The sequence below is a fragment of the Arachis hypogaea genome, chromosome 17 (genome assembly GCF_003086295.3).
Source record: "Arachis hypogaea cultivar Tifrunner chromosome 17, arahy.Tifrunner.gnm2.J5K5, whole genome shotgun sequence".
Classification (NCBI taxonomy): domain Eukaryota; kingdom Viridiplantae; phylum Streptophyta; class Magnoliopsida; order Fabales; family Fabaceae; genus Arachis; species Arachis hypogaea.
The window spans coordinates 19,439,131-19,446,947 of record NC_092052.1 but is presented as its reverse complement, the minus strand read 5'-3'; the positions used below and the strand labels follow the sequence as shown (position 1 = coordinate 19,446,947).

The following is a 7,817-nucleotide window of genomic DNA, read 5'->3' as shown; positions in this document are numbered from 1 at the left end:
TGATTTGCTCCCAATAGTTTTGTGGAGGAAAATGCATTTGAGGCATCTCCGGGATCTCATGGTGATGAGCTTCATGCGTCTCTTGAGATCCATGAATGGGCTCTCTTGCTTGCTCCATCCTTTTCTTAGTGATGGGCTTCTCTTCCTCAATGGGAATGTCTCCTTCTATAAAAGCTCCAGCTGAGTAACATAGATGGCAAATAAGATGAGAAAAAGCTAGCCTTGCCCCAGGAGAGGGCTTTTCGGCTATTTTTTAGAATTCAAGGGAGATGACTTCATGAACTTCTACTTCCTCTCCAATCATGATGCTATGAATCATGATGGCCCGATCCACAGTAACTTCAGATCGGTTGCTAGTGGGAATGATGGAGCGTTGGATGAACTCCAACCATCCTCTAGCCACAGGCTTGAGGTCCAGTCTTCTTAATTGAACCGGCTTGCCTTTGGAGTCAATCTTCCATTGAGCTCCTTCTACACATATGTCCATGAGGACTTGGTCCAACCTTTGATTAAAGTTGACCCTTCTAGTGTAGGGGCGTGCATCTCCTTGCATCATAGGAAAGTTAAACGCCAACCTTACATTTTCCGGACTAAAATCTAAGTATTTCCCCCGAACCATTGTAATATAATTCTTTGGGTTTGGGTTCTTACTTTGATCATGGTTCCTAGTGATCCATGCATTAGCATAGAACTCTTGAACCATTAGGATGCCGACTTGTTGGATGAGGTTTGTTAGAACTTCCCAACCTCTTCTTTGGATTTCATGTCGGATCTCCGGATACTCATTCTTCTTGAGCTTGAAAGGGACCTCGGGGATCACCTTCTTCTTGACCACAACATCATAGAAGTGGTCTTGATGAGCTTTGGAGATGAATCTTTCCATCTCCCATGACTCGGAGGTGGAAGCTTTTGTCTTCTCTTTCCCTTTTCTAGAGGATTCTCCGGTCTTGGGTGCCATCAATGATAATGGAAAAACAAAAAGCTTATGTTTTTACCACACCAAACTTAGAATATTGCTCGCCCTCGAGCAAGAGAAGAAAGAATAGATGAAGAAGAAGAAGAAAATATGGAGGAGAGGGGGGAGTAAGGTTCGGCCATAAGGGTGGTTTTTGGGTGGGAAATTGATTTTGAATTTTGAAGGTAGGTGGGGTTTATGAGGTAGGTTTATGGGGAAGAGTGGATGGATGTGAGTGGTGAAGTGGTTATAGGGAAGAGAGATTGAGGTGATTGGTGAAGAGTTTTGGGGAAGAGTGTTTATGGGATTGTGTGAAAGAGGGGTGAGAAGAAGTGAGTGGAGGTAGGTGGGGATCCTATGGGGTACACAGATCCTGAGGTGTTCAAGGATTTACAACCTTGCACCAAATTGGGCATGCAAAATGCCCTTGCACACAACTCTGGGAGTTCAGCGCCAGATTGGTGCTTGTTCTGGGCGTTGAACGCCCATTTGTTGCCCATTTCTGGCGTTGAACGCCAGAACCATGCTTGTTCTGGGCGTTCAGCGCCAGCTCTTCTCCAGGGTGCAATTCTGGCGTTCAAACGCCCAGATGCTGCCCATTTTGGGCGTTCAGCGTCAGAACCATGTTCTGTTTTGGCGTTGAACGCCAGCCAGATGCTCTTTACTGGTGTTTAAACACCAGTGAGATCCTCCTCCAGGGTGTGATTTTTCTTCTGCTGTTTTTGATTTCGTTTTCAATTTTTATATTTATTTTGTGACTCCACATGATCATGAACCTAATAAAACATGAAAGAACAATAAAATTAGATAAATAAAAATTGGGTTGCCTCCCAACAAGCGCTTCTTTAATGTCAATAGCTTGACAGTGGGCTCTCATGGAGCCTCACAGATGTTCAGAGCATTGTTGAGACTTCCCAACACCAAACTTAGAGTTTGACTGTGGGGGGCTCTGGTTGACTCTGTTTTGAGAGAAGCTTTTTATGCTTCCTCTCCATGTTTATAGAAGGATAACCTTGAGTTGTAAACACAAGGGAGTCCCCATTCAATTGAAGGACTAATTCACCTCTGTCAACATCAATCACAGCTCTTACTGTGGCTAGGAAGGGTCTTCCAAGGATGATGAATTCATCCTCATCCTTCCTAGTATCTAGGACTATGAAATCAGCAGGGATGTAAAGGCCTTCAACCTTTACTAACACGTCCTCTACTTGTCCATAAGCCTATTTTCTTGAATTGTCTGCCATCTCTAATGAGATTTTAGCAGTTTGCACCCCAAAGATTCCCAGTTTCTCTATTACAGAGAGGGGCATGAGGTTTATCCCTGAACCAAGGTCACACAGAGCCTTTTCAAAGATCATGTTGCCTATGGTACAAGGTATTACGAACTTTCCAGGATCCTGTTTCTTCTGAGGCAATGTCAGTTGATCCAGATCACTCAGTTCATTAGTGAACAAGGGAGGTTCATCTTCCCAAGTCTCAATACCAAATAATTTGGCATTCAGCTTCATGATTGCACCAAGGTACTTGGTAACTTGCTCTTCAGTAACATCCTCATTCTCTTCAGAAGAGGAATACTCATTAGAGCTCATGAATGGCATAAGGAGGTTTAATGGAATCTCTATGGTCTCTAGATGAGCCTCGGATTCCTTTGGTTCCTCAAAGGGAAACTCCTTATTGATCACTGGACGTCCCAGGAGGTCTTCCTCACTGGGATTTACGTCCTCCCCTTCCTCTCCAGGTTCGGCCGTGTTGACTATGTCAATGGCCTTGCACTCTTCTTTTGGATTTTCTTCTGTATTGCTTGGGAGAGTACTAGGAGGGATTTCAGTGATCCTTTTACTCAGTTGGCCCACTTGTGCCTCCAAATTTCTAATGGAGGACCTTATTTCATTCATGAAACTCACAGTGGCCTTAGATAGATCAGAGACTAAGTTTGCTAAATTAGAAGTATTTTGTTCAGAGTTCTCTGTCTGTTGCTGAGTGGATGATGGAAAAGGCTTGCTATTGCTAAACCTGTTTCTTCCACCATTATTAAAGCCTTGTTGAGGCTTTTGATCCTTCCATGAGAGATTTGGGTGATTTCTCCATGATGAGTTATAGGTGTTTCCATAAGGTTCACCCATGTAATTCACCTCTGCTAATGCAGGGTTCTCAGGATTATAAGCTTCTTCTTCAGAAGATGCCTCTTGAGTACTGTTGGGTGCAGCTTGCATTTCATTCAGACTCTGAGAAATCATATTGACTTGCTGAGTTAATATTTTATTCTGAGCCAATATGGCATTCAGAGTATCAATTTCAAGAATTCCCTTCTTCTGAGGCGTCTCATTACTCACAGGATTCCTCTCAGAAGTGTACATGAACTGGTTATTAGCAACCATGTCAATGAGTTCTTGAGCTTCTGCAGGCGTTTTCTTTAGGTGAATGGATCCACCTGCAGAAGTATCCAATGACATCTTAGCTAATTCAGACAGACCATCATAGAATATGTCCAGGATGGTCCATTCTGAAAGCATGTCAGAAGGACACTTTTTGGTCAGTTCTTTGTATCTCTCCCAAGCTTCATAGAGGGATTCACCTTCTTTCTGTCTGAAGGTCTGAACATCCACTCTAAGCTTACTCAGCTTTTGAGGAGGAAAGAACTTGGCTAAGAAAGCCTTGACCAGCTTATCCTAAGAGTTCAGGCTATCCTTAGGTTGAGAGTCCAACTATATTCTAGCTATGTCTCTCACAGCAAAAGGGAAAAGCATGAGCCTGTAGACTTCAGGATCTACTCCATTAGTCTTAACAGTATCACAGATCTGCAAGAATTCAGTTAAGAACTGAAAAGGATCTTCAGATGGAAGTCCATGAAACTTGCAGTTCTGCTGCATCAGAGAAACTAATTGAGGTTTCAGCTCAAAATTGTTTGCTCCAATGGTAGGGATGGAGATGCTTCTTCCATGTAAATTGGAATTAGGTGCAGTAAAGTCACCAAGCATCCTCCTTGCATTATTATTATTTTCGGCTGCCATCTCCTCTTCCTGTTCGAAAATTTCTATAAGGTTATCTCTGGATTGTTGTAATTTAGCTTCTTTTAGTTTTCTCTTCAGAGTCCTTTCAGGTTCTGGATCTGCTTCACCAAGAATATTCTTGTCCTTGCTCCTGCTCATATGAAAAAGAGAGACAGAAAAATAATAATAGGGGTCCTTTTTACCATAGTATAGAGGTCCCTGTGTGAGTAGAAGAAAAGAAGAAGAAAAAATTTGAACGCAGATGGAAGAGGGGGTTCGAATTTGGGTGAGATGAAGTGTTAGTAGATGAATAAATAAATGAAGGAGATAAGAGAGAGAGAGAGAGAGAGAGAGAGAGAGAGAGAGAATTTTAGAAAATAATTTTTGAAAAAGAGTTAGTGATTTTCGAAAATAGTTTTTGAAAAAGGTTAGTAATTTTCGAAAATTAGGAATAAAATTAAAATAATTAGTTAATTAAAAAGAAATTTTGAAAAAGAGGGAAGATATTTTCGAAAATTAGAGAGAGAGAGTTAGTTAGGTAGTTTTGAAAAAGATAAGAAACAAACAAAAAGTTAGTTAGTTAGTTGAAACAAATTTGAAAAATTAATTTTGAAAAGATAAGAAGATAAGAAGTTAGAAAAGATATTTTAAAATCAAATTTTTGAAAAAGATATGTTTTAAAAAGATGAGATAAAAAGATATTTTTGAAAAGATATTATTGAAATTAGTTTTGAAAAAGATTTGATTTTTAAAATCACAATTAATGACTTGATTCACAAGAAATCACAAGATATGATTCTAGAACTTAAAGTTTGAATCTTTCTTAACAAGCAAGTAACAAACTTGAAATTTTTGAATCAAAATATTAATTGATGATGTGATTTTCGAAAATTATGTGATAAAGATAAGAAAAATATTTTTGAAAAATATTTTTAAAATTTTCGAAAATAACTAAGAAAAATGAAAAAGATTTGATTTTTGAAAAAGATAAGATTTTTAAATTGAAAATTTGATTTGACTCATAAAAACAACTAGATTTTAAAAATTTTTGAAAAAGTCAAATCTAATTTTTGAAATTTATGAGTGAAAAAGGGGAAGATATATTTTTTATTTTTGAATTTTTTTTATGATGAGAGAGAAAAACATGAAAAAGACTCAATGCATGAAAATTTTGGATCAAAACAATGAATGCATGCAAGAATGCTATGAATGTCAAGATGAACACCAAGAACACTATGAAGATCATGATGAACATCAAGAACATATTTTTGAAAATTTTTATATGCAAAGAAAACATGCATGACACCAAACTTAGAAATCTTTAATGCTTAGGCACTAAGAATTCAAGAATGCATATGAAAAACATCATACAACACAAAACAAGAAAACATCAAGATCAAACAAGAAGACTTACCAAGAACAACTTGAAGATCATGAAGAACACTATGAATGCATGAACTTTTCGAAAATTTTATGCAAACTTTAAAACATGCAATTGACACCAAACTTAAAAATTGACTCAAGACTTAAACAAGAAACACAAAATATTTTTGATTTTTATGATTTTATAAATTTTTTGTATTTTTTTTTCGAAAATTATTTGTGAAAAAGAAAAATAAGGATTCCAAAATTTTTAATATGAATTCCAGGAATCTTACATTCTTATTCTAAAGCTCCAATCTGAGGGTTAGACATGGCTTAATAGCCAGTCAAGCTTTAGAATGTAACTCAGATATACTGCTCATTAATTATCAAATTAACTTGCCTCTATGCTGATGGTTAGAAGCCCCTATCCAAATGAATTTAGACATGGCTTTACAGCCAGTCAAGCTTCAACATGCTTCATGAAACACTAGAATTCATTCTTAAAAATTCTGAAGAATATAATAAAAATTTTTTGAAAAGAATTTTTAAAAAAAAAATTTCGAAAATAAAGGAGAAATTTTTTTGAAGATTTTTGAAAAATGTTTGAAAATAAAACAAAACAAAATTACCTAATCTGAGCAACACGATGAACCGTCAGTTGTCCAAACTCGAACAATCCCCAGCAACGGCGCCAAAATCTTGGTGCACGAAATTGTGATCTCAGGCAACGGCGCCAGAAACTCTGTACGCACGTCTTAATAAATCATTTTTCATTCACAACTTCGATACAACTAACCAGTAAGTGCACTGGGTCGTCCAAGTAATAAACCTTACGTGAGTAAGGGTCGATCCCACAGAGATTGTTGGTATGAAGCAATCTATGGTCACCTTGTAAATCTCAGTCAGGCGGATATAAAATAGTTATGGAGTTTTCGAAATTAAATAATAAGTAAACATAAACTAAGGATAGAAATACTTATGTAATTCATTGGGTAGAATTTCAGATAAGCGTATAGAGATGCATTCGTTCCTCTGTACCTCTGCTTTCCTGCTGTCTTCATCCAATCAATCTTACTCCTTTCCATGGCTGGCTTTATGTAAGGACATCACCGTTGTCAATGGCTACTTTTAATCCTCTCTGGAAAATGGTCCGATGCGCTGTCACTGCATGGCTAATCATCTGGAGGCATCAACCTTGCCAATGGCTGCATCCTATCCTCTTGTGAAAATGGTCCAAATGCTCTGTCACAGCACGGCTAATCATCTGAGGTTCTCGATCATACTGGAATAGGGTTCACCCTCCTTTTGCATCTGTCACTACGCCCAGCACTCGCGAGTTTGAAGTTCGTCACAGTCATTCAATCCCGGAATCCTACTCGGAATACCACAGACAAGGTTTAGACTTTCCGGATTCTCATGAATGCTGCCATCAATCTAGCTTACACCACGAAGATTCTGATTAAGAGATCCAAGAGATACTCATTCAATCTAAGGTAGAATGGAAGTGGTTGTCAGGCACGCGTTCATGGGGAATGATGATGATTGTCACGTTCATCACATTCATGTTGAAGTGCGAATGAATATCTTAGAAGCGGAATAAGTTGAATTGAATAGAAAAACAGTAGTACTTTGCATTAATCTTTGAGGAACAGCAGAGCTCCACACCTTAATCTATGGAGTGTAGAAACTCTACCGTTGAAAATACATAAGTGAAAGGTCCAGGCATGGCCAAATGGCCAGCCCCCAAAACGTGATCACAGGATCAAAAATACAATCCAGGATGATAATAAAATAATAAGAAGTCCTAGTTATAATAAACTAGCTACTAGGGTTTACAGAAGTAAGTAATTGATGCATAAATCCACTTCCGGGGCCCACTTGGTGTGTGCTTGGGCTGAGCTTGAATGTTACACGTGCAGAGGCTCTTTTTGGAGTTGAACGCCAGGTTGTAACGTATTTCTGGCGTTCAACTCTGGTTTGTGACATGTTTCTGGCGTTTAACTCCAGACAGCAGCATAGAACTGGCGTTCAACGCCCTTTTACGTCATCTAAACTCGGCCAAAGTATGGACTATTATATATTGCTGGAAAGCCCTGGATGTCTACTTTCCAACGCAATTAGAAGCGCGCCATTTTGAGTTCTGTAGCTCCATAAAATTCGCTTTGAGTGTAGGGAGGTCAGAATCCAACAGCATCAGCAGTCCTTCTTCAACCTCTGAATCTGATTTTTGCTCAAGTCCCTCAATTTCAGCCAGAAAATACCTAAAATCACAGAAAAATACACAAACTCATAGTAAAGTCTAGAAATGTGAGTTTAACATAAAAAATAATGAAAACATCCCTAAAAGTAACTAGATTCTACTAAAAACATACTAAAAACAATGCCAAAAAGCGTATAAATTATCCGCTCATCAACCGACCTCTTCAGGTCAGACTATCCGACCTCTTCTCAAAGAGCTCGGCCAAATTGCCAGGAAAGCCCAATAAAGTACCCAGATAGAGGAAGAC

The 7,817-nt window shown here is 38.4% G+C and overlaps 1 non-coding gene across 1 annotated transcript; it reads left to right on the top strand.

The window, feature by feature from the left end:
* The first annotated feature begins 3,462 nt into the window (after positions 1-3,462).
* LOC112768658 (small nucleolar RNA R71) lies at positions 3,463-3,570 on the top strand. The gene has a single exon (XR_003186061.1). It is a non-coding gene; the product is annotated as a small nucleolar RNA R71 (small nucleolar RNA).
* Positions 3,571-7,817: the final 4,247 nt, after the last annotated feature.